This window comes from Pteropus medius, unplaced genomic scaffold, assembly GCF_902729225.1.
Source record: "Pteropus medius unplaced genomic scaffold, Ma_sr-lr_union100, whole genome shotgun sequence".
Lineage (NCBI taxonomy): Eukaryota > Metazoa > Chordata > Mammalia > Chiroptera > Pteropodidae > Pteropus > Pteropus medius.
In genome coordinates this window covers 6,313,084-6,340,846 of record NW_024354499.1, presented here as the reverse complement: position 1 = coordinate 6,340,846, position 27,763 = coordinate 6,313,084, and the positions used below count along the sequence as shown (strand labels likewise).

At 41.2% G+C, this 27,763-nt stretch overlaps 1 long non-coding RNA gene across 1 annotated transcript; it reads left to right on the top strand.

Moving 5' to 3' along the window:
- The first annotated feature begins 18,184 nt into the window (after positions 1–18,184).
- On the top strand, positions 18,185–22,715 carry LOC120594457 (uncharacterized). Its single transcript, XR_005650584.1, has 4 exons — positions 18,185–18,527; positions 21,481–21,534; positions 21,643–21,776; positions 22,541–22,715. It is a non-coding gene; the product is annotated as an uncharacterized LOC120594457 (long non-coding RNA).
- Positions 22,716–27,763: the final 5,048 nt, after the last annotated feature.

Sequence of the window (27,763 nt, the reverse complement as noted above, 5' to 3'; positions counted from 1 at the left end):
GACATCTGGAAGTGTCCTGAGCACAGGAGCTTCTGCCTCCATGAAATTTGGGGTGTGTCACCCTCTCAACACCTAGACGTGTTCTAAACACTGTAGTTTAGGGATGTTTATGGAGGCTTCATCATGTAGTCATGATTGATTATTAAATCAATCTTCAGCCCTTCTCCCCTCCCCAGTTCCCAAGCTTCTAATCATGGCTTTCTGGTGAACAGCCCCCAACCTGAAGCTATCCAGGAGCCCATTTAGAGGTGCTTCTTTAGAACAAAAGATGCTCCTATTACCAGAAAATAAATCAAGAGATTTAGGAACTCTTGACATTACTAGCACCCCTATTACTCAAGAAATTCAAGGGTTTTAGGAACTCTGAGTCAGAAACCAAGGGCAAAACCCAAATATATGTATTTCTTATTAGGTCCTGCCTACCCTCCCATAACTGTGACAACTAAAAATCCTCACAACTTTCCAAAATTTCCATAAGAGCTATCCTTGTTGAGAACCACTGTCCTACAGTGAAGTTCACCAGAAGCAAACCCTACCCATGCACACAGAGCCCACAATCAGCTTTTTAATGATTGGCTCAAACACTCATGAACAGCTAAGGATCCACAGACATTTAAAAAAGACACCCAAGGTGAAAAATAAGGACCAGAACAAATAGATAGAAAAAATGGAACTTGGAGAAAAGATCAAGAAGAAAAAAACTTCAGGGAAAAAATTGTAGGCCACCTTTGGAGAGATAATAGCATGAAGAGGTTTCTATAAAAGGACAAGGAGAAGAAACCTATATGAGCACTTGAAAATTAAATATGCAATAGCCAAAATTGAAAAAAAAAATTAAGTTAAAAAAAATCAATAGAAAGAGTAGGAGATTCAAGGGAGTTTTCCAGAAAGCAGAACAAAATAACAAAGAAATAGACAATAGGATAGAATGAGCTAGAAAGTTAGAGGATCAATTCAGGGAGTTTAATATCCAATTAAGAATTCTAGAAAGAGAAAGCAGAAATTTGAAAAGGGAAGAAATTTATCAAACAAATAATTTAAGAAAAATATCTTAATACTAAAAGACTTGAGTTTGAAAGGCCTATCAGGTGCCAGCATGAAGAATGCAATCCATATCATGATAACATTTCAGAATACCAAGGATGAATAGAAGTTCTTAAAAAGAAAAAAAAAAAAGTTACAACAAAAATAACTAGAAATATGAATGACCACTTCTCAGCTATAATATAGGAAGCTAGAAAACATGAAGCAATGCTTTCAAAATTCTAAGGGAGAAAATGATTTTCAGTCTTAAATTCTATACCTAGCCAAATTATCAATCAAGTGTAAGGATAAAGAAAAATTCAGAGTTGAAAGTCTCAAAAGACTTTTCTCCCATGCATTCTTTCTCAGGAAGCTATTTGAGGATGTGACCAATGAAAACGAGGAAGTTAATAAACAAAAAAGAAAACATGAGATCTAGGAAACAAGATCAAACACAGGTGGGTCAAAGGAGATTTCTAGGATAATGAAGGGAAGTTCCAGAACCATAGCTACATAGCTGGCCCAGAAAGCAACAAGTCAGCTTGAGCAAGATGAGGCAAGAAAATTATCTGGTAAGTTATCTGATACATTTAACTATATGTACAGTCACATTAAGAAGCCATCCATCAGAATTGAGACATTTAAGCAAATGGGGGAGAAAAGGACAATTACTAACCCTAGGAATATCAAAAAGTTTACAAGAAAAGAAGCATGATTACAATACCATCCTTGGCTCTGCAATGAATAGTATTTATATCATTATAATAATATAAATACTGAAATCAGATTTAACCAGAAATTGCAATATTGCTATATTGGCCGCAAGAAAGCCACTACTCTATGAGAGAGCCAACAGTTAAAGTCTAAAATTCATGACTCAAACCAACAATATATGCATATCACATAAAAAAAAATAGAGATAAAAAAAGAACTAAAAAATTGTTTAAGAGTAAATAGGACAGGAGATAGCTGTTTTACCTTATGAGTGCTTTGGCAGTGTTTAACTTTAAATAATGTAAAAGTTACATAAGTAAAAATAAATAAAAATAAAAATTATCTTAGACATGCTTCTTGGATAAAAGTAAAAATTAATTTTGAGAAATTAATATGGCTGAGGTAGAAGTGGTCTGGGAACTTTCTCTAGAGCAGGAAGATCTGTGTTCTGAATTTAATCTTTGAGCTACACTTTGTGACATACTTTGAGCCCTGTCAAAGGCAAAGTAGACCAGTGCCTTTGAAAAGAGAAACCAATGACTCCTCCAGTGAGAAGAGGCCTGCAGAAGAGGCTTGGGAAGGACCCTGGTGTGCACACCAGCTATGGACATAATCTCTCTCTTATTCAGTGTTTTGCCAAGTCACCAGGAGCAGGAAGCTGCTTTCTCTATTACACAGAGTAACAAAGAGGGAAAGAGTGTTTCGATAATGAGGACTGATAACTGTCTCCCACAGAGAAAGCCTGGGCCTCACAAAAGCTTTACATTACAACGTGGATGGCACTTATCAGGGTTCCTGAAGTTGCAACCAGGACACGGAAAGCCATGGAAGCTGAAGGGTGTTTTTCTCAAACAGAAAGAAAGACCTGGAGACAGATTAAATAAAGATTCCCAGCTATGAAAGCAGATGGGTGGGAAAAAAAGAGATGTGTCTATCTTTTTAAATCTTGCTCTAAATTGCAGGTTGCCTTGTATGTAGGATGAAGATTAGAAATTGTATAATTACATTCGGCTTTAATGGAGAGTTTCATTTTGGTAGGAAAAGAGTAAATGGACTGGGTGGGGTGCTATAGCTTGTGACTCAGTTATCCATACTTAGGAAAAACCTGTCTGCTTGGATCACAAGCCCACGAGTCACACAAGTGGCAGTTTTACCTAGGCTATGGCCCTAGTGCCTAGCAAGAAAAATCCCCTTTGGCCTCGCCAACCTGAACCTAGGACTTGATGAGAAACAGTCCATCCCTTTTGAGCCTGTATTTTCAACCAAGGCCATCTCAAGTCTGATCTGATTATCCGTATATGTTAGTTCATCACAAATTCTGATGGGGTGTTGACGTTGACTTGGTGCTGCAGACCAAAGTGCACTGCATCACAGGTGTGTTTCAATAACTGTCTCATTAAGAACTTTTGGATGTTCAGTAGGAACTGCTGGAGATCTACGAACTAGAGATTAAGGTAATCATTTCTGAAGAGGTTTTTTTTAAATCAGACTTTGGTTGGTTTTTCATTACATATTTTATTAACTAGACCCTAAATACCCGCCCCCCAAAAAATGATTTGATTTGACCAAAAAAGACAAAAAGATAGACATAGGACATAAACACAATGTGTGAGTGGACCCTCAGTGGAAGGAGCAGACCCAAACTCTCAGAGGTATTTCAACTGATTTTCTGCATCCGCAGGTCTGAACCACCATCTCAAACTGCAGAACTGTCAGCTCCCCAGATAATCTGTGGCAAAATCTTCCTCTATGGCTGGTGATGTTTGAGTTCTCCTGGACTCTGGCTACAGGCGCCTGTCCATTAGTCAAGAAATAAATGGACACTGTGGTTGCTCCTTGGGGAGCTCACAGTAGGAGGAGGTCAGCAGCACAGCTATCCACACCAACAATCCTCGCAGCAGGTCATGTGGACTTCTCGGGGGTGTACACGTGAGAAGACAAGCTCCTGCCTTACTACCCCTTGTTTCTTGCCTTCCACCTTCCTCCACTAATAACACGCTAGCAACACAACTTTCACCACTCCTCAGAAGACCAGATACTACTCAATTCCTGTTGATACTAGCTACCACTTATGGAATAGTTACCACACACCAGGGATTATTTCTTTCAATGCCTGCAACAACCTCACTAGAAGATGGGCACCATTTTCCAGCTAGGAAACAGAGGCTTTAAGAGGTAGTAGCACGCTAAAGACAGCCTGGAGCTGGTATTCATACTTATACTATCTGAGCAGACGTCCTGTTTCTATTTATTTTTTTATAAATATATTTGAGTTAGGTTTCTGTCCCTTGCAACTAAAAGGGTGCTATCTAATACAGAAGATTAATGTGAGAGTGACGATCAGCCATGGGCAAAACATAAAATTACCAAGCCACAAGAAAGGCAGCCGCTGAGTCTCAGAAGCTTCTGGAGCTGCAAGTTCACAGGCTTCAGTGCTTCCTCCCTTGTTTCTGCTTGTGCTTTTCTTGCATTTCTTGTTGGTGGTATGTTGGACAAGGGCGATTATTTCTGAGCTTACAAGTGATTTTTAATGAATTTTAAGATTTTGTCAATCTGTTCTTTTAAACTTTTACGCAACGAATATGTACTTCTTATGTAATTTTTTAAAGGTATAAAGAAAACAAATAAAATCAAAATGAACTTCTGAACCACTTAACAGCCTGCAATCCCGGAAAATGCAGACTCCTGGATGCCAGAAAAGTGGGCTAAATGTGACTGGGTGACATGTCGAAATGTCTAATTTTTTTCTCTCTGATTTTCTCTTTTTCTTTTCCTTTCACCCCAATTACACGGGTAGCCTCCTCTACCTCAGGGGAGGTATGTGGTAGGACAGAAAACAAAAATAGCATAAAACATACTTTCCTTTCCGACTTTTATTTCCAAAAGTGTAATCACCAGAGAGAGGGGAGGGATTGTGTGGATAGAAGCAGAATATACAGGAAAAGCATGAACAGAAAAGGATTTCCTCAATACCAGAAAAATACTCTCCGGGGAGAGGAGTAGAAGGCTAATAGTCTCAGAGCATTGGCACCAGAGATTAAGCTCTTCTTTAGTTTGTTTTTGCTAACATTAAATGTTATCTAAGAATTTTTCAAACAACTTTCTAGTAACTCTTGCACCGAAGAATATAAAAGTATACATGTAAAGCATTGACATAAGACAATATTTTAGCATCGACGAGAAAACCACCTAGACAGGTACCCCCACCAAAAAGTTTTAGGAAGCTCTGAAGTAAGGAAAAAGTTATTGAATCAAGAATCTGGAGTTATTGTAACTTTGAAGCCACTCCTTTAACTTTACTGCTCACTAGAGACAGAGATTAAGCAAGAAATGAATTCTGTGAAGATATTTTGGACCTTCTGCTTTCTTAAAAACTTAAGGGAATTGCACATTCATGTTTTTTCTGCATAAATGCCTCTGTCCTGGTTTCTGCTTCTCAGCTTCTGAATGTCATCCACCAAGGATCCGTGAGCCAGTTGCTCCACAGATGTGATCCACAAAGTCTTCCCTGCTGGCCTTTTTCCTTCCATCTAGGTCCATGGGTAAATCACATCCTGCTACCAGATAAATAACCAATTGCTCAAACCCAAAACAGAGTACAGGGCTGAGCTGGGGGAAGGGAAAGGGCAACATCTTATCACCTGATTCAGTTTTCTGTTTGTTTCAAAGATTTTTTAAGGAATTTTATTTTAGAATAATTTTTGATTTATAGAAAAGTTGCAAAGATAGTGCAGAGAAGCACATATATGTCTCACCCAGCTTCCCCTAATGTTAACATTTTACATTACATGGTACATTTGCCAAAACTAAATAAACAAATTAGTACGTTACGATTAACTAGATTTTATTCAGATTTCACCAACTTTTCCACTAATGTCCTTTTTTCTGATCCAGGATTCAGTTTAGAATACCACATTGCATTTTGTGATTGACCATTTTAGAATTTAACTTGGATTTTTGTAAAAGTTACACATGGTTCATGGTTTAAAAAATGAAAAAACGATCAGATACGACTTATAACAAAGAAAAGCAGTTTTCTGCCCCAACTTTCCTCACTTCAAGTTCTCTTCTCCCAGAGGCAAACAATTCCAGCTCTCCCTCTCCTTTCACCCTTTACCCTCTCTTCCTGCAGTCCAGCTACACTGGCCTCTGCACTTTTCCTTGAATCATGTTAAAAGAAGGAGTTTTAGAAAGATAAATTTGACAACTATATGCAAGGAGGACTGGAAGCTAAGGGACAAGAGACAAGGACTCGGGGCAGCAATTTTACTACCCCAGGCAGAGGGTCATTAGGGCCTACAGGAGGGAAGTGACAAGGGAGAGAGAAAGAAGGAACTTTGCCAATCCATCTGTTACGGTTTGATTTGTATCCCCACCACCACCACCTAATTCATATGTCGAAGTCCTAATTCCCAGTCCCTCAAAATATGGTCTTATGTGGAAATAGGGTCTTTGCAGATATAATTAGTTAAGTTAAGGTGAAGTCACTAGGATGGGCCCTAATCTAATATGAATAGTGTCCTTATAAAAAGGGAAAATTTGGACACTGGCAGACACATATAGATAGAAAATGATGTGAAGAGAAATAAGGAGAAGACAGCCATCTGCAGACCAAGGAAGGAGGCCTGGAACAGACACTTTCCCTTCACAGCCCTCAGAAGAAACCAGCCTTGCTGACACCTTGATCTTAGACTTCTGGCCACCAGAACTGTGAGACAAAAAATCTGGTCCCAGTCCGGTCTATTGTATTTTGTTATGGCAGCCCTAGCAAACTAATACAGCATCTTTGGGGGAAAATATTCCTGGATTCAAGTTACCTCTTCTTCACTTTCTCATAAGGAATAATTCTCCAAAGCCACCCTCCTGAGAGGGCTGGAAGCAGTGTTTGCAGAATGGGCATGTGTTTCCAGCCTGAGGCACTGGATGCTCTTCTACTCCAGGAGTGAGTGAGGGGTGGCTTTTCTGGGTCATTGATCAGTTTGTTCCCAGAACACACCTGAGAAATCAAAGAACCAACTCTAGTGATCAGAAATTGCTGGACAGAAACGTCCATTCTCCCCACTTGAGGAAGTAATCAGTGCTAAGAATCAGACTGTGGGTAAAGCCTGAGGAGAAAGGAGACTCTTCTCTGTGGAGCCTTTAACATCTTACCAATGGCTCTTCAGAAGAGAAAAGAGCCGCAAGAGGTAAAACAACCTAAAAAAAAGGTAAACCCTGGCTCTGTCATTTTATGACCTAGGCTTTACTGAAATAACTATCCCTCTTGGCTAAACAAAGAATTCCCAAGAATTCTATATACCAAGGTCAATGGCACGATGATTAGTGTACCCCACAGGACCAGGGACAAGCAAGTCTACCACAGAGCTCTACCATCCAGCCATTCAGGACGCCCTTGCTAAAGTCCTTGGCCCCCTTAGCCCTTTTATCTGCCAATGTTCCCAACACTTACCCTCACTATAGGTTACCCACCATTTGCTCACTCAAGGGCTGCCAAGTTTTGCTAGAGAAAGTATCACAAGTGTACCACTTCCCACCCCCAAGTCACATCTGGCCCTCCCTGCTCCCATGGCTATCCATCTGGAGTTGGCTTCCTGTTGCTTCCCTCTCAACCCTTGCGAAGAATTTTTCTAGGCTCCACAAGTCTCCAGTTTCATCCCCATGTCTCTCACTTTCATTTGAGAATGTCATTTTCATTTTCCTGTGAAATGAAAAGCCCTCGGGCATATACTACCTCAGGTGTTTCTCTCCACTTTAGAATTTCTCTTTGTCCACATCTGTCCTCTCCTGGGCTCCTCCTATCTCAGGGGAAATTTTATTACAGAAATTTTTAAACACATACAAATAATTTTATTTACTTTTTGTATCTTCAAACTCCTCCGGTTTTCTTGACTACAATATCAGACAGGTCTCCTCTAGCCTTAGAAACAAAATTTTTAAAACTATCATAATCTTGCTATTTCCCTGAGCTGCTTCCTAATTTCTTTACATTTTCTAATGGCCAGATGTTGCCAAGTTCTTCCGTTTCTCCTCTTTATATCTTAACTCCCTACAATCTAGCTTCCATCTTTATTACTCTACTGAAATTCCTTTTCCAATTATTTAACTTTGTTATTTGGAAATAAATTCAGACATATAAAAAAAAGTTGCAAAAATTGTGGGAAAATTCTCATTTACCCTTTATCCAATTTCTTCAAATGTTAACATTTTACATAACCATAATACATTTATCAAAACCAAGAAATTAACATTGACGCAATTTATTAACAAATTACAGACTTTCTTAGAAATTTACTATTGCTTTGCCAATGTCTAATTTCTAAATCCATCCTTTTAAGACAGCTTTTTACTAAATCTGTCTGAAAGAACATTTTTTAACTTCTTCAGTTCTGAATATAAAAGTAAAGAGGGATGAGTACAACACTTGGAGAGTGTGGAAAGATATAAAAAGAAAATACAAAGACAGAACACATTAAATGACACCACTATCATCAGCAAAATCCATACTGTGCATTTCTTCGGCATAAAAAAATTCAAGGAACAATAGAAGAGATGAAGAGAGAACCTGTAGTTGCAAAAAGATTCATGAGCTAGAGTAGCCAATTGCAGTGTGTGGACTTTGGTTCCCAATTTAAATAAACTGTAAAGCAAATTGTAAGACAATTGAGAAATTTCGAACTCCGAATATTTAGTAATCTAAGTAATTATTAGTAGTTTCTCAGTGTGATAATTGTACTATGTTTATGTTTAAAGAACATTTATTTTAGAGATATCCATTGAAATTCTTATAGATGATATGACTGCTTCAAAGTGATGCCCCTTCCTGCCCTCTTCCTGATCTTCCCTGATCCTTCACACAAGTAGCTCCCAGCCCTTTCCGGTATCAAGCAATCCGGCCTTTCAAATCTCCTTCCAATTCTCAGCTCTGCCTATAACTTTGCTTAGCTCAACGAGAGCAGGAGAACCTGCCAGAAAACATAGGAAAATATCCCAGTATGTGTTAGTATTCTGTTCATGTTAAAAAGGTATGCAAACTAAATAAATTTGGTATCATGCTGTATAGATGTTTGTATCCTCTCTCTCTTATTCTATTTATGTATTTATTGCTAAACATTATACCATTAGCACTTTGCCAAATCTTTAAACATTAAATTTTAATGTCTGCAGACTATTCCACCATACAGTGACCCTTAGTTGTCAAAGCAATTCGGTCCTCTTCCTCTTTGTCCATAGGCCTTGATGCTATTGACCATCCTTCTGACTTGAAAAGTTCTTCCATTGGCTTCTGCGATATCCTCCCATCTCTCCCCTCCCCCTCTGACTAATCGTAGTTCTTTGACTTGTCTTCCTCCAGTTCCTCCCCAAAGTTCTATCTAGATCCTCTCTTAGCCTCTTCTTTTCCTCTTTCTTCTCTCTCCTTAGGTGGACTCTTTCTCTCTTGGCTTCACTGCGAAGGATTCCTAAATCTATAACCTCAGCCTTATACCTGATTCCAGTGTTCCTGATGAGTAACTGCCCTGTGTATTGTACATGACCACCAAGATACAGTCCAGTATAGTTTCACCAACACTGCTGATCACCAGCTCTGCCTGCCCCCTTGCTTCCACTCATGTTGCTGCCATCTCCTCAGGGTTCAGCTCGATGCCTTGGAGTCACTCTCCATTCTTCACCTTCCATTTCACCAAGTCACCAAGCCCTATAGAATCTACTCCTGAAACGTGTCTCACAATTTCTAATGTTCCGTTCTCACTGCTCCACTAAGACTTTGAATTTTCATCTTGTTATATTCACCTCTTACTCGATCTTTCCTCCTCTGTTTCTGTTTCCATCCTATCCATCTTACCTCCAACCACCATATTAATCTTCCTAAAGGTTGACTTTAATTTGGAGGCTTACCTGTTCAATAATCTTCAGCAGCTCCCCATTACTCACCAAATAGAGTTCTGACATTTAAGGCACAATTTAATATGACCTGCCAAACATCCTCTCCAATCTTATTTCTCACTTCTTCCCACATACATCTTGGAGGGGGAGTAGCATGGCTCCAGAGTCAGATCCCAATCTAGTAATGCTCTGGTTTTGGGTAAATTATCTGAGCCTCTACTTCCCCATCCATAAAATGGGAGTACTAGCGGTACCTACCTCAGAAGTTGTTGGGAGGATAAGATGAGATAAAGTACATAAAGCATAATACCAGGCATACAGCAGGTTCTTAATAAATGTCAGATATTGCTACTTTTATTATATCACTGTAATAAAACTGAGTTGCTTGGTTTTTCCATACAAGTTTTAGTATTTACTTCTCATCCCACTACTTTTGCTCATACCATTCCTTCTGCCTGCAGCTTTCATCCACCACCTTCACTTTCTGAAATCTCTCCTAAACCCAGAGGCTCTGCTGTTTCTCTGAACTTTTCCTCAACCCCCAGCCACAAGAGCTCTCTCCTTTACCCTTTAGGTTTCTTTGCTTCCAACATTGCAGAGATATTTACACTGCCTTGTGGTGAGCTGTGTGAGTGCTTTATCTCCCTACAAATTAGGATGGGTCTTCTTTTTATTTAATATCTTCTGCATAGCCTAGAATAGAGTCTGTCACAGAGCTAAAAACTGGTAACCTTTAATCAAGAGATTCGGTGGATGACATTTCCTATTTCTCAACAACAATTTCATCTTGATACCTGTCTATTAAACAGATATTTACTAAGCATCCTATTAAACTTATCAATACATCTTATTAAGCCTAGCATTAATGAATATGATCCTCGCCCTCTTGATGCATACAGCCCAGTTCAGAAGATTATACTTTCAGGAAGAAAATTAAGAACAAGTTGAGGCAGTTATTTGACAATGTGTTTAATCAACTATAATCAAATTTCACAATGTATACTCCAGATAGTTTTCTGGGTGATCAAGCTAGAGAGGAGTCTGGAGGCATTAGAAGGTGAGAAGGGGAGGAACACAGGCAGAAATCTTTACTAGAAGGTTGAGCGGGTGAATTTAGGTGGGGCAAGTAGAGGGAGGAATCATTCTGCAGCAAAATAATTACATATGCTTTCATGGAGGGTCGGATAAACTAATAGGACTGTGCCTCCTGCTAAGTTAATGATTCTTTGTGCTGGAATACCAGTATATGACAATGAACGCCAGCTACACTGCTCACAGGTAGTCATTACCATAATTATAAACACCAGGGATTAACATTAACCTGCCAGAAGTTCATGTGAGTAATGGGTATCTCCCTAAACTGTCGCTGGATAAAAGCACCTGCGATTCTTAGAGAATCAGCTTTGATTAAAGAAGTTTTCTGAGTTTTGTTCTTTTTCTATTTTGAAGTTCTAAGTTGCTATTCGAATTAATAAGATCATATTTCCATGCTAACGCCTAAGAGAAGAAGGCTTGCCGGGAAGTTGGACTTCCCTCTCAGCCACATATGGCCTTAAGTATAAGGCATGGGCCGATTGTGAATTATGAGATGTAATTTAAGGAATCCTAGAGAGAAACTGCCCCCAAGAGCCTGCCCACATGACTAAAATGACACTGGTATATATTGCAGTGTATCCAGTTCTCTTGCAAACGTAAGTACTACTGAGAAGTCCACATTTCGTCTCTAATCTTTTGATTTGAATGTGATTAGTATTCATTTGAGGGAGGAGAGAAGGAGCAGAAAGAGACTGGGGACAGGTCTCTGCACAGAGAAAGCGGGGGACAAAAGGAAAAGCTTCCTGTCGTGAGACGGCAGAGCCATGGTGCATTCCTCCGCTTCTGCCTCTGCAGTAAGCCAGGTCAGCGCGGTGGAGCCCGCAGCAGCCCACCCCTGGGACGTGCAGAGCGTCAGGCCTCGCCTGTCGCCTGGAGGAAGAGCACATGGGAGGGCAGCTGACCGTGCGCGGATCCTCCGTGGAAGTGGATGAAGTTATGTAAGGGCTTATGAAACGCGAAGGGCCGGCCTGGCTCTGCAGTATGGGCACGAAGGGACCAATAGTCACGAGGGGTATTGCCGGGCCCCTGCCCACAGCGGCGCAGGCGAAGGCTTCGGTGAAGGCCAGGCAGAGGATGCTGTGCCTGCCCACCCCAGGCTCGCCCTGCGCTGCAGGTCTCCAAAGCCCGCGAGGCCTGCTCACGGGGAATTTCAAGTGCAAGTAGACTGGAAGCGTTTTCGATGAACGACGTGTTTTACACATAGTCGGAGTTCATGGATCTTATTTCTGTATCTAACTCGGTTCTCATCTTCTAGCTCCGAATTTCTCTGGGGAACTCACGGCCCGGAGTGCCCTCTCTGGACGGGGAATAGGTGCTCGTGCTGCCACCTGCAGGTGAAAGGGGAAATTGAGCCAACTGTGGTTGGGTGGCCCGTGACTGGAAGGACGATTTCAGGATAGAGTAGAGTGTATTTCAGATTACTGGAACTACCAGAATCACTGACGTTTAAACATATTAATTCTAAAGAGCACAGCAATCGACAAAAGATTTGATCTAGCCTCCACACATCCTCTGGAGGTTTCCCTTAGATTAGTTTTTCCATTTTGTGGATTTGGAAGAGGATTGATGATACATATTTGTACAAATGCGATTCGGTGTTGTAAAACAGATGTTCACCACCAAAGCATGTAATTGATCCACACATATCAGCGCTGATGTGTTACTGGTGCCACCTCCATGATGTCACTATGATTTCCATCATAGTCGGTTCCACCTTGCCTATATGGTTCCGAGTGGCCCCTGCGATATCACCAGTGGTCTGGGTCACTCACAGTCCAGTGGGTTACCCCATTGCCCTGTACTCTGCATCATAATTACTCTTTCTTCAGACATCCCAATGCCATGATTTTGAAAGTGAATGATTATTTAAAAAATAATTTTAGAGCAAGTCCATTAGGTTGATGGTTAAGAGCACAGGCCCTGTGGTCAGGCTGCCTGGGTTTGAATCCTGACTCCGACTTTTTAACTTTGCGGCCTTGAGAAAGGCATTTAGTCTCTCTATGCCTTAGTTTCCTCACCTACTAAGGGGACATGAGAGTACAGTCCTTCCAGAATTGCTGTGCATTTTACATGAGAAAATGCACATGAGCACCTGCAGGATAGTGTACTAAGATGATGTGCTCAATATTCCGAATGCCCAGTTGTGTGTCCAGGCTTTGCCCTTTGCTAGACGGGGCATATGAAATAAGTTATTTCACTTCTTTGTGCCTTGGGTTTCTCATCTATAAAATGAAAATTATAAGAATATCTATCTCACAGATAGGGAATTAAATGAAATATATCTATTATGCTTAGACACAGTAAATACTCAAATGGTAGCCTTTTAAATCGGAATTCGTTTTTGCTATTTTCAGCATTCTGTTGTTTGGAAGATTCTGGTTTTTAGACTCTCAGATAAACAATTTCCTCTGTTTGTCATTTTATAGTTGTCTTGAGTACAGTCATATGTGTTCCTTCCATCACTTTGGGAGGTAGATGTCCTCATCCCCATTTTGCAGATGAAGAAACTAAAGCTCAGAGTGGTTTAGTGACTTGCCAGATGTCACACAGTAAGTGGCATCAGGATGCATATCAGCTCTTCTCTTCCTAAGACCAGGGCTCCATTTACTACATCACAGGTGCCTTTATAATTCTTCTAAATGTGATGAGTACACATTTTATGTTACAACTTTTTGCCACATATCTATGGAGTGCCTGAAATTTTTCAAATTATGGAGACTTTTTGAAATCAAACTTCCAAATTTCAAGAAAACTAAAAGAAATACACTTAGAGCCTTTTCTTCGTAACAAGCCTTTGTTTTGTGACTTATTAATAGACCGGGCTATTAGGTACTGCTTTTGGAGAGGAGTGTGGAGAGAGGCAACAGGTCAGGCCATTGGGGTACCAGCATCTCAAGAACTGAAACTCGGTTAAGCCCAGTGCTCCTCCCCCAGCCTTAGCACCTCACACTCTCCACTTTGAAATGCTCCCCCTCAGTCGTGAAATTACTTATTTCTTCCTCTTTCTTCCCTGACAGACTGTGAGTTCCGCGAAGCTTAATACTGCATCTAACATGTCAGTTGTCTAAAAGTCATTTCAGTTTCCCATCTGTAAAAAGGAAATGCAGAGAAGAAAAATTTTTCACTGAAAAGAGTCAAGAAACAAGATGACGTTTCTTTAGACACTTGATAACAGATCCATCCCAATCTATAGAGAAAAAGATTTAGGATAGATTTGATCTTTTTTTTAGCCAAATATCCCATTTAAGGGCTTCCTTTCTTGATTAGTAATAATAACAGTAACAACTAACATTTATCAAATGCTACGCATGAGCAGGCACTAGCCCAAGCATATTATGTGCAAGCTCAGTCAAGTTCTGTAGTACCCCTACATACTAAGTACTCTACTCATCCTCATTTTACTGATGAAGAGGCAAGTAGAGAGAGAGCTGGGGCTTGCCAGTGCCACACGGCTAGTAAGTAAAATAGCAGCACTGGGACTTGAACCCAGGTCTTGCCAACTGAGAGAGGAGGTTCTAACCTCTGGCCAGCCTGCCTGCATCCCAGGAGTGGCAGGGCAGCTACTACAGGGCTTGTAGGGAGGTGCCCCACGTGGAACAGCAGATGAGGTGAGTGTGTGCATGCTTCCTACCTCAACCGTCTTGATTCCTTCTCTTTGATTTATTTTTTATTTCAAGCAGCCTGGGTTTATACCAGAGTCATCTTCTGTGGCTTCTTCCCTGCCTGTGCCTGGCGCTCCTGGCCCTGACTCTGCCCCCAGTGTGCTTTCTCCCATAGTCCCTGGCCCCAGGGCAAGGGGGAATATCCAGTGTCAGAGATCAGCAAAGCCCTCCACGTGACAGACAGGCACTTGACTCCCAGCAGACTGCACCCACGCCTCCCACCAGTGGTTTCGTGACCATCAGTAAGCCAAGACCTCGTCTCTCCCTCAGCGAGTCCCAAGTGCCCAGCTCACAGGGCACAGCTGCTCCTCACGTGCTCCTGGCCCCAAAGGCCAGACATTTCCTCTCGGTTCACGCAGGCCTTAGCCTCCCCATTCTCTTCCCATAGCCCTATTTGTGCTTACCCATCAAATCCCCCAGGGCCAGATCCTTTCATGACCAATGGAACAGGCAGCTTGCTGTGGGGATTTGATTTCCAAATTTCAACAGCTTCGGTAATTTCAGCAATAACTGTACAGGGAGCCCAGATTATTTAGAGCTTCTGTTCTCAAGACTTTTTTTAAAAAAAACTTTTCTAAGAGTTGCTTGGAATTCCAAACTTATTTTCCTGTCATATGTGGTTCTAAATAATCGTTAGGTCCTATGAGAGACCCTAGAAATTACCTACTACACACTGAGCATCTGCAGTAGAAGGCAGAGGAAAATCAAACGCCTCTATGCCACTGAGGCCCTTGAGGAAAAGCAACTACAACTTAAGATTAAGAGGAAAGGTAGGTGGAGGTGCTGAAAGGAAGTTCTGAACAACTTCAGAGGCCATGGAACAATAGCTTCTCCATTCCAGATGCAGAAGAAACACCAAGCTTGTTAAAATGCAGATCCCAGAGTCTCTCCACCAGAGGTTCTGATTCCTTAGGTCTGAATTGAGACCCGGAACTTTCAGGGTCAATGGGATGTCTTCCAATACAGATGTCCACAGATAAAGCTCAGAGAAAGACACTCAGGCACCAAGCACACCTAACACCTGTGTGTACCAAGGAAGCAGACTTAGAGAGCAAAGAGAGAGAGATGGATTTCCTGAGGAAGGTGTTCAGAAAGGAGAAGCAGGAAAGAGGAGATGGAGGGAATGCGCTATGGATGAGAATGATGTTCAGAGACCCCCAGAATCCCACATCCTGAAGGGACCTAAAAGTTAGACCCTTTATACAACTCATAAACTCCACCTTTCCAGAGAGTAGTCAGGCAACTTCCCAACGTGCATACAGTATGGGAAGTACAACAGCGGTTCATCCCTCTTTTAATTCTTCTTCTTAGAATGATTTTTATTCTATTGAACTAAAATCTATCTCCCTTTATTTTTCTATCTTATTCTGTGAACATAATAAGAAAGCTTAGAAAACTAATTAATGTGTGATTGACTTATATCCCATAACCTTCTCAGAGATGGGTTTTAAAAATTTTAAACGGCTTTATTGAGATATAATTGATACATAATAAAATGCACACACTTAAAGTGTACAAGATGATAAGTTTTCACATATGGATACACCTGTGAAACCATTCCAACAATCAAGCTAATGAGCATATCCATCATGCCCTTTTGTGATTCCTCTCTGTGTCCCTGTGCCCATGCCTAGGCAACCACTGACCTGACTTCTGTCACTATAGATTACTTTGGATTTTATAGAATTTTATATAAATGTTAACTTATAACATGTACTCTTTTTTGCCTGGCTTCTTAGCATTTTGAGATTCATCCATGTTGCTGCGTGTATTGATGCTATGTTCCTTCTCGTCGCTGAGTAGTATTCCATTGTATAGATACCCCACAATTTGCTATCCATTCACTCGTTGATGGACATTTGGGTTGTTTCCAGTTTTTTACTGTTACAAATAAAGCTTCTATGACCATTCATCTAAACTCTGTGCGGGCCTGTGTTTTCACTCCTCTTGGGTAAATAGCTAGAATAGAATAATTAGATCACATGGTAGGTATATGTTTAAGTTTTTAAGATATTGCCAAACTGTTTCCAAATGGCTGTACCGTTTTACATCCCCACCAGCAGGGTACGAGACTTCCAGGTGCTCCATCTCCTTGCCAGCACTTGGTATGGTCAGTGTTTCCAACTTTAGCCATTCTTTTTAGCCATTCTAACAGGTAACCAAAAGTCTCTCACTGAGGTTTAATTTGCACTTCTCTACTGATCAATGATGTTGAACACCTTTGCATTCATCCAGATATCTTCGTTAATGAAGTGGCTGTTGAAATATTTGGCCTGTTTTGGACGAGGGGAGTTGTTTTCTTATTATTGACTTTTTATCATAGTAAAATCAAGAGTAGTGTACTTAATTTATTGTATTGTAAAAACATTCTATACTTTGTGTCTTTTATTTTCCCAAAGACACAAATTGATAAAGAATATATGAGCAAATGAAAAACTAAAAAGTCTTCATAGAATAGCATAAAGTATTTATAAAGTTATTAAACAGCTCAAAGATAAAATCAAATGCTTATCTAGATCCAAGAATTGCTTGCTTCACCTTTAAAAGCTTTATAAACTAAAAAGGAATTAAATAGAGGAAAAGAAAAAGTAAGTTCAAGGCATTTTCTCAAGAGTCAAATACTGAACCAAACCATTAAAAAACTGTGGATTACACAGTGCAATTGACTGTTAACAATAAAATGCTTTAAAGTGTGCAATATATGCATATAAAATATGGTGGGTTTGCAAATTGGCATCTCTATTATTTTGTATTCAGGTTGCTTACAAAATAACTTTTCTATCTTGAACATGAGAAAGCAGCAAAAACTGACTTTAAAAATACCTGGAAAATTACATTAGGTTAAATTGTGATCCTTTAATATGACTAGACAATGATGAAATCATCAAAGAGATCATAGTAAGCCACGAAGCCCCAGGGAAGCTACTGACAATTTAGTATTTTCATATCATGTGGAAATAGGCATTCTGTTTACCAAAGATAGCTGCAGAAATGTATTCATGATGATTAAGACATGTACATGTAAAAAGTTGAAACATAGCATCATAAAAATGGTTTGTATGAAACACTAATTTCCTAGATAGGTGGACTGAGCTCATTACACTTCAGCATGGGCACTGGTGTTTTCCAAAGGCAGCATGTTATTCCTAAGTAGCTTCTTGGATTATCTTCTGAGCATTGCGATGATCTATTCAAATGGTAAACAGCTGTGGTATATTTTTATTCTTTTCACAGTTCTTTCTTCCTTTCTGATGTTGCAAGATTCCTTTTATCCTCCTGTTTCAAGAACTTCCTTCAGCCATTCTTTTAGGGTACGGAGGTCTGCTGGGCACAAATTCCCTTCATTTTCTTTCATCTAAAAATGTCTTGATTTCCTCCTTTACTCCTGAATAATGTTTTCACTTTTGTACAGGATCCTGGGCTGACGGTTCTTTGCTTTCAGCTCTTAAAAAATGTTTTTGCCACTTCCTTCTGGCTTCAGTGGTTTCTTATGAGAAACTGCTCTCATTCAAATTGTTCTCATGAGCAAAGTTTCATTTTCTCTTTCTGCTTTGTTTTAGTTTTCAGAAGGTTGATTAAAACATGACTTATTGTAGATTTCTTTGGATCTATACTGCTTGGAATTCAGTAATTTCTTGAATCTTTAGGTTTATGTCTCTTGTCGAATTTAGTTGATTTTTCAGTCATTTAAAAAAAATTTTTGGTCATTTTTCAGTTCTAATTTTCCATTTGGTTCTTTTTTATATCTTCTATTTCTTTAATGAGGTGTTCTATTTTTCATTTGTTGTAAACATGTTTATAACTTCTCATCAAAAATTTTCTATAATAGCTTCTTTAAAATTTTTGTCTACATTTGTATCATCTCAATATTGGCATCTGTTGACTGTCTTTTCTCATTCAAGTTGAGATTTTCCTGGGTTTTGACATAATGAATGACTTTCTATTATATCCTGGACATTTTGGAATTTATAAGACTTCAGATTTTATTTAAATTTTCTGTTTTAGCAGGTTATTTCTGACAACATGCCATCAGGAAAAGGGAGTTGCTGCCTCATTACCACCAGGTGGGAGTGAAACTTCATGTTCCCGGCTTGGCCTCCATTGACAGACACTCCAGTAACAGGAGAGGTATCTCATTATCACCGGATGCGGGTGAGAGTTCCAGCTCCCACATGGCCTTCACCGACATCATAGAGGGAGTCATTCTGGGGGACACTGCCCTGCAGGGAAAGATTGGGATGCCTCATTGAAACGTAGTGAGGGTGGGATCTAGGCCCCCCACTGGCCTTTGCTGACAGAGATGAGGCCACAGTTTTTTACATATTTTCTGCTGCTTTGCACACCTGGTAAATTTTTGTTGGATCCTAGACGTTGTAAACTTTATCTTTTTGAGTGTTAGATATTTTTGTATTTCTATAAATATTCTCAAGCTTGGTTCTGGGATACGATTAAGTTATTTGGAAATAGTTTGATCCTTTTAGGTTTTGCATTTATGATACTTTGGGAGGATCCTGAGACGTACTCAGTCTAAGGTATTCATTCCCCACTAGAAGCAAGGTCCTTCTGTGTACATGACTCAGTGCTCCACGATTCATGAGGTTTTCCAATCTGACTGTGGGAACGGACACTGTTCCCAGCTCCGTATTGTTACTTCTAATCCTCTCCAGTAGGTTCCTCACACTTATGCTGGTCAGTACTCAGCTAAATTCTTGACAAGAACCCTCTGTAGATCTCTAGAGCTCTCTCTGTGCAGCTCTTTCCTCCTTGGTTCTCTGTCCTGCAAACTCTAGTTGCTTTGGTCTCCCTGGACATCCCTCTGTTTTCTCAACTCAAAGAGTTCACCAGGCTCCACCTGGTGCTGTGGCCTGGAAACTCCTTCAAGGCAGTGAGCTGGAGCAACTGTAGGACTCACCTTATCTGTTTTTCACCTCTCAGGAAACGCTGTCCTTCATTGCCCAACGTTCATATTTTGAAAACCATTGTTTTATATATTTACGTGGGTTTTTTCTTGGTTTTTGTTTGTTTTGGTTTAGTTTGGTTTTGGTTTTGGTTTGGTGGCTATTGTTTCAGGCAGGAGGGTAATTCTGGACCTGTTGTTCCGTCTTGGACAGATCAGAAGTCTCCTAGAGAAGTTTTCAACTTTTTATTTCAAAAACTATTTAAACTTTCATAAAAGTAGTGAGACTAGTACAATGAATGCTTACATACCCTTTTACCCAGATTCAGCAATTGCTAATATTTTGCCTCATTCATGTTATTTCTCTCTAGATAGATACAGACATACATATATGCACAGATCATCATTGTTCTTGCTGAACCATTCAAGAGTAGGCTGCAGACATCATGCCACTATCACCATCATTATATCCATTTTTCAGATGAGTAAACAGTCCCAGAGAGACATAGCAACTTGCTCAAGGCCACAGGGCTAGTAATAGAGGGAGTCAGGATAGGAACCCAGACCTATCTTCTTCAGAGCCTAAAGTTTTAACCACAGCAGTTTACAAGGGCCACTGTCTTTACCCAGTACATGAGTTGTACCAGATACTAGTTCAAGCTGAAAGCCAAACAGCCATGAGAAAATAAAAGGAAAATTCCAATAGCAATTCCACATGGAAAATGGGGAGAAGATCAAGGATTCTCCCTTCCTCCATCCTCAGTCCACTGGTGACTCATCTAAAGCCCCAGTTATCTAAGCATTGGATTTATTTTTTTAACTCCTATCTACTTCGTTAGAGCAATTTAGTACCTGCCTCACCAAGCAGGAGTGAATTTAATGGCTCGAGTCCTCATAGATTTGACAGTCACTCAGGCTCATTCTGACTTCTTTATCCCCTTGCAATCCAACCGAAAATGGGTACCAGGAACTCAAGCTTCTCAGGCCTCATTGTGCACCTGGCTGCCATCCCCATGTGTGCGCTCACTGGGACTCCTTTAACATAAGTGGGACCCATAAGTGGGATCTGGCCACACCTATAGAGAACAGGTGCAAACTCAGAGACTTAGGAAAGAGACACAGGGGGGCCCTCCTGGTGGTAGCTCCTGCTGATTAACAGGGTCCCTGTGGCCTGCTCACATTTTCATGCTACAAAGATTTGGAGGCAGAGGTTGTTCTGAGTCTCCAAGAGTTTGGTTTCCACTGAGTTCAAAGCCTGGCCTTGACCTGAAAGCTGTGTTCCCCCAGTCCATTCTGACTGGCCATGTGGGGTTCCACTGAAGCCACTGTGATGGTTTTCTGTTCCTGTTACAGTGTCTTCTCATTACAGCATATTCCTGGAAAAGGCCATGATTAATGTTTCATCTTAGCGCATTGCAACATGAGCTGTTTCCTGGCAGCTAAAAGAAGGGGAGGAAAGGCAGGGGGGAAACTTGCTTCACTATTTCCAACTAAATTCCACTCCCTTCATGGGACTTTTTCAGACCACTCCTGCCAACAAATCCTTGGGCCGCAGCCCTCCCCTGCTCTGCAGCTTCTCTGACTTTCTAGAACATTGCTTGTCTCCATCGGCCATTCATATAAGCCATTCAGCCTTGTTTATTTCATCACTGATTGACATGTGAATGCCACCTTGTCTCCTTAACCAGATTGTGCATTTTTGGAGGGCTGGGACTATATTTTAAGATAGTTTTGTATCTTCTCCCATCTCAAAATATGGTGTTATGTGCCTTCTCTTTCACCCTCCAACCTGAAATATAACTTATTTATTTTGTTTAATATCTGACCCCCATCAGAAAATTAGCTCCAGAAAGACAGGGATTTTTGTCTGCTTTGTTCACTGATTTTTTTCCTCTAGCATTTAGAGCGGTGTCTGGCACATAGCGAGTAGTAAATAAATGTGTGTTGAATTAAGGGATGAATAATGTGAAAAACTATGAAGTGAAGCACCAATATTTATGGGAAAATAATCTTTTTCATTTCAGCTCTTCAATGACTACTTTATGTATGGCTGTTTATGAATTTCAGGAGAATTTCTTTAGGCTCTCAAATCAATTTCATTTCTTTATGTCTGACTCAGGAAAGAGTAACCATCAGTAGTTAATTGAGATTTCACTATGCACCAGTAACAATATATATCCTCATTTAATCAACACTCCTCTCCCCCAGGTTGATACTGTTAAAATCACCATTTTACTGAGGAGGATCTGAATCTCCTAGAAGGTAAATAATTTGCCCGCCTCTCACAGCTAGTAAGTGGTGAAGCTGGGACTTGAACCCAAGTCATTATGGTTGGTCACCACTCTGTTTTCTTGCTTTAACTGAATCCAGGCTTCCAGAATGACCCTTGAGCTTCCTTCTCTGACATCATCAGGTCCCGGGCAGCCCAGCCCGGCCTTCTCCAGGATGAGAGACTGGATCCTGGGACTGCCCACGAAGGATTGGAAGCAAGCTATTAAAGTAGGGTAAGTTTGTGGCAGGAAAAGCAGGTCCTGATCACTGAGGTTTCTTCATTAGATGCTGACAAGCAATTTTAGCTGCACCATGAACATTAGCTGTGACAGAGATGACTGTAAATAAAGCACATTTCAGGCAGAGGAAAGAGTTCAATTTTGGTCATCCTTAATTTGAGATAGCTTTTTAATACTCAGGAGCAAATGTTGCATAAACAGTTGGATACACAAGTCTGAAGTTCAAGTAAGAGGGCTAGAGATACAAATTTGGGAGCTGACAGCATCACGGAAACCTGTCTAAAGCAGCTGACTCAGAGCTACCAACCTTGCTTCTTAGCTGTCAGAGCTCCAGTGCTGAAGACTGTGTCAAATGTTTTGGAAAGGTTGATGAGCGCAGTGTTCGGGTTTCACTGTTTCCTCCATTCTGCAGCTGCTGCATTATAAAGCTCAAGTTTTCCACATTTTCCTTCTCACTGGAGTCCCATTGGGATCCAGTGAGTATGTGTGTGATCAACTGCAATTGTTCAACAACTAAAATGGTTAACCCTAGAGATTGCCTCTGGGACTCCATTTTCCCTAGGTTTTCATGGCACTTATAAAGGCACTTATAAAGGGATTCATTCTTTCCAGATATGTTAAAACCATAACCCAGGCCTGGGATCCAACTTGTCTTCAGTGACTTTGCATATCTCAGATCCAAAGCACCAACACCAATTTCATAGTGTGATTTGAGGACCTCTAATTTCCTTTCTTTTCCTTTCTTTTCATGGCCATAGCATGCACCACCTTCACTAATTACTCAGCCAATATGCATCCCATCCTTGCCCCCAGCTGTGAAATGGAGATTACAGAGAATGAGCGGAGAAGAAGCTCAAGGAGCGCGGGCAGAACTCGGAGCTATTGGCATGGAGTATCTGAAAAGTACTGACTGAGGAAGGAATAAAAAGATTTTTTAACAGCATTGGGACCAGCTGAGGTTGGAAATCATAAATTCATTCTGGGACCAGTCAGCCTGGCTGTGAAATTTTCTCTAGCTGAACTCCAGCAGAGAAAACAAATAGTAGAGCCACTTCACTGTTGGGAAATGGCCTGGCAGGTGCATAGGGAGAGCAAATGGTGGGTTGTTGATGAGAATGTGGCTGAAACATTAGCCAATAGGCCCCAGGCTAGAGAAGGGAGGGAGGTAAAGCCAAAAGGAACTGATACTCAGAGTATCCTGGCTCAGGCAGGCTGTGGGTAAACCCACAAGGACCTCGATGGGACAGAGCTTGAGGAACATTCAGGAAAAGCAAGTCCAGGACAAAGGAGACAAATATAGCTGGCACTCCCAAGCCAAGTCTGGCTTCGTAACCTCCACAGCCCATCCCCAGAGACCCCCAGACATCAGGGCTCAATGAAGCCTCAGTTTGCCAGGAACAACTCAGCCCCTCCAGCTGGATCTCTCCAATTTCACCTTTCATTAGAATGACGCTGGGTTATCTCACAGCATCAAAGACATAGCTGAAGAATTAAGTCTCAAGAAAGCAGGAACCAGGAAACCAGGGACCTGGAGGAGCAGAACCAGGGACTCAAACACCTCTCCGTCTCTCACTGTCTCTTTAGTTTCCTCTTCTCCTTTGCTCTGCAAGTTTCCTTCATTCTCTCTGACTGAAGAAACTTAAGATCTTAGACTCTGGGACCAACTACATAAGACTGTAATCCTAGGTCTATTCTTCTATCTACCATCTGAATGACTTTGAACAAGTTACTTACCTTCTCGGTGCCTCAGTTTCCTCATGAAGATAATAACAGAACCTACTTCCTAGGATTGCTTGAAGAGGAAACAATTTAATACTTTTAAACCATTTGAAAGGGTCCCTGGCCCCCCAGGCTCTCTCTTATATGAGAGAGGAGTTTGGACAGCAAGGGTGTCACTCAGGAATTTGCATTCAAGTCTGAAGGTAGTAAACTGGGATCCCATTCAGGCCAATAGTAGGATCCACAGGGACCCGTTTTCATGGGGGCAGTAGAAGCTGTGGCACTACTCCGAGTAGGGCAGGAGACATGTCATTTTGTTAGAAGCATAGGAATACATTTTAAATCTCAGCGTTTACTCTCAGCCCCCTAGTCTACGTTGCTCCCATTGGTCATCAGTAGACAATCACACCTGCCATGTTAAGGGAAAACTCGGCATATCTCTCCTCCATCTCTGTGAATGAGATGCCCACTTCTATTCAAGAAGAACCATTCCTAGTCCTTTAATTTCCCCATCTGCCTCGGGACTGTTGTTCCGCCAGCCACCCCCTCTCTCCCTACTCCTTCCACATCTTCCACTTTTCCACGGCATGACTTTCTCAGGGGTATTTGTACTGAGTTATATTTTCATGGAACCACTCAATTGGTATGGATTTTGCATTACCCTTATTGCAGAGGGACTTTTTATTTAAAAAGTTCTGTTTCAACAAAACCTAACCAGGCAAGAGTTGAGGTTAGAGTCCCTGAATCTGGGTGGAACATAATGGTCTGATGATCAAGCTAAGGAGGACATTTTTGCCCAAGTCTACAGATATCTCTGCCTTCTGGTAGAAGGCTGAAGATTTGAATTATTGTCTGGAAAAGGATGTTTTTCACTTACGACCAGCTCCATGAACTTTCATGCGACAAGACACCCCATCTCTAAGATATCTCCCTCCGCACCTATCCATCACATGCCACGTACTTACGCTTTCTTGCTTACTGGGGTACTACAACCTCTGCCTCCCTTCTGCCTGTTTAAACCCTTTTACCATGAATAGATTTCCCTGATTTCCATCTGGTTTTTCATACCTGGATTTTCCAGCTCTACCCGATGCCTTTATATTGATAATTTGACTGGACTCTTTCCCATAGTACCACCCACAGGCCTTACGTTTTAGAGGGGGTTCTGCTCTGGCAAGGAACGTACGGGCCCAAAGGGATGTGCCAATCTGGAGTCCTAACCTCCCTCCAGGCATCCTCCAGGACCTGGGATGCTGGAAATCCCTGTCCATATACCCTGAGCCTACTTCTAGGGCCTGGACAGGCCTCTTCCTTGGGTCTGGAGGGTGGATCTTACTGCCTGTGTGTGAACTCTTAGACCTGAGGGGTGGCTGAGGCCAGTGTGCAGGGTTCCTGAAGATGCAGGATAGGGCCAGGGCAAGCAAGAGAAGGGAGCGGCTGGAAGCTTCACTTGTACTCTCGCTCCAGGCCCTGCAAATCCCACAAGTGCCAGGTATATAAATGAAGGAGGGCCAGCCCTGGGCCTCAAGAAACATCAAAGACACAGCAAACCAAGTTTTAAGGTAAGACTTGAACTAAAGATAGTTTCTTCTTCTCTCTTAAGCCTGGAGCCTAGAGCCATTCTCCAATATGCTGATCTCTACTCCCCTGTCTGACCTGCATCTCCCCAGCAAGAGGCCACCTCAGCTCAAAATTCTTTCCTCTCAAAATGCTCTCCAGCTCATCAAGACCTCAATCTCACATCTGAGCTCCACTCCAGAAGAGGAAGGGGCAGTAAGAGAGTGCCATCTCACCCCTCTGTGCTTCAGTTTTTTCATCTGTCAAGTGGGAATAATAATAACTACCCCTCATCCCACAGGATTACTTTGAGGCTAAAATTAGAACTGACCACCTGATTACCCAACATCTAAGCCTATTCCTAGCAACAGCCTCTCAAAGAGAAGTGCAGGGAAAAGCTAATTTGGGGTGAGAGATACTGATACTCTGGACTGTATATCGTCCACTAGCTATGCCAAGTTTTAAGTTCTAGGCTGGTTCCCCATGTTACCCAGCATGCCTCAGGACTAATGCCCCTCAATTGATGCCAACTGGTATTTACTCAAATGATAAAACAAAAGTTAATACTAGTGCAAGCTGAATATAAGCTGAGAAGACAGATCTGCAGCAAGGACTAACTCTTACTGTGGGGAAACAGGCACATTTCCACTCTGCCGATGGAAGGTCAAAATAGTACAGGCCCTGTGGAAGGCAATTTGCAGTATCTAACCACTCATGTGCTTATCCTTTGACCACACAAACTTACTTCTGGGAATTTATCCCACAGATACACCTACATTCCTCTGAGATGACATATGTACAAGGTTATTCATAGCAGCACAGATAGTAAAAGCAAAAAGTTAGAAGTAACCCAGGGGCCCATAAATAGGAACTAGTTAAATGTAGTATGATATCCTTACAACCTAATATTGTAAAATAGGACAAGGAAGCTTTCTATACATTGATGTGGGAAGATCTCCTTGACACATCGTGTTAGAAAGAGTGGGAAATAAGAATGCACTTTAATCTTTTTTGATTGGCTTGTATTCTCACAGAGAGTCACTAAAAGGATACATAAGAAAATTAATAAGAGAAGCAGGGGAGAGGCTTTTTAATTATACCTTTTTATATTGTTTTTATTTTGAAATCATGTAAATATTTTGACTTAGCAAAAAATAAATTAATAAAGGGAAAAAAAAACTTTCTAGAATGCATTCTAGAAGGGCAAAGAGTGCTGACTGGGTGGCAGAAAGTCAGATATGATCAGGCCCCTGACCGCCCTGAATTTCCTCAACTGAAGGACGAGAGAGGGTGGCCCGTCTGCTCTCGGTTCCTTCCAGCCCCACTCTTCTATAAATAAGATTCTTTCCTGGATCGCACCCTGTTTTATATCATTACTACCTTCTGTGCCCTTTCACTTGCACAAACAATTGCAAGTTGACTGAGCATGTTCAGCATCATTTTCCAATGAATTCCCAGAACTTTACAATCCATATTTGGCTATTTTTCGTTCTTGTATTACATTCGACAATTGTCCACGCCCCGTGCTTCTCTCTCAAGCTTTGTTCAGAGGCTTTTAAATTTGCATTTTAGCTTGGATTACTCCTTTTAGTAAGCAATTTGGTCATATAAAAGGTAAATATAACATCCTGTTTCTTGGGTGATTACTCTCTCTATGACAAAGTCCAGTTCTGCTTGAGTCATTTGTTTGGAGTTCCTTCGTTAAGGGCTGTGGGGACGTGACGGAAACCCATGGGCACGGCATATGGAAGCTGAGATGAGCTGGGTTGCTCTGCTATGTCCTGGGAGACATGGGCAAGGCTGGGGACTGACGAGGAGCCTGAAAGGCAGAGCACTGTGCCTGGGGTTTTTGGCGCTCTGCTCAGGACAGAAACATTGCTGGGCCCTTAGTGTTGCGCATTGCAGGAGAGGCATGGAGAGAGGCGTCGGGCTAAGGGCTGAAGTGGGAGGGAGGAGCTCAACAAACCTATGATCCCAGCTCCAACGTGGGGTCTAGGCCCAGGTGCAAGAGGGAGGCAACTTGACTGTCCCATCTGGCCAAGTGCCTGATGCCAGTGTAGACAGGGTTGATACAACCCGCTAAGATGCCCAGAGATCCCAACGGCACAATTTTCTTTCTTTTTCTTTTAAATCATTTTTGTCCAAAAACTTAAAATTTTTAAATTAAAAGAATTCTAATTATCCTCCTCCAAACAGAACTATTTTTGTTTCTCCATGTGTACTTTCAGGTCCTGATCATAAGAACTTACTTTTCTAGATGCAGAATAGTTGTGTAGGTAAATTTCTGCTGTTTTCATTTAACATTACTTTATAAGCCTGTGGCCTCAAAGTCTTCATAATGATGGAATAATTGTCCACTGCATAAATATGCTATGGTATAGTTAACCATTTCCCTATTATGTTGTTGCTCCTTGTACATTTAACTTTCCTATCCTTAGAAATTTTTCCTTAAAATAAATTCTCAGGACTCTGAGCTCTGGGATCCTTATCTATAAAAAGAGTACAAAAGAGCTTCTGCTGAGGTTGAAAAAAAGGATTAAAAATAACACACTCAAAGCACCCAGCACAGCGCCTGGCTCTGAGAAGGTGCTCAACACGTGATATTGATTATCATTTTTTTTATTTCCACCGTGTCCTGGGAACCTAAGTGCATAATCCTTGAGAGCCTGAAGGATTATGTGGCTATAGGAAAGCGTAGATATCAA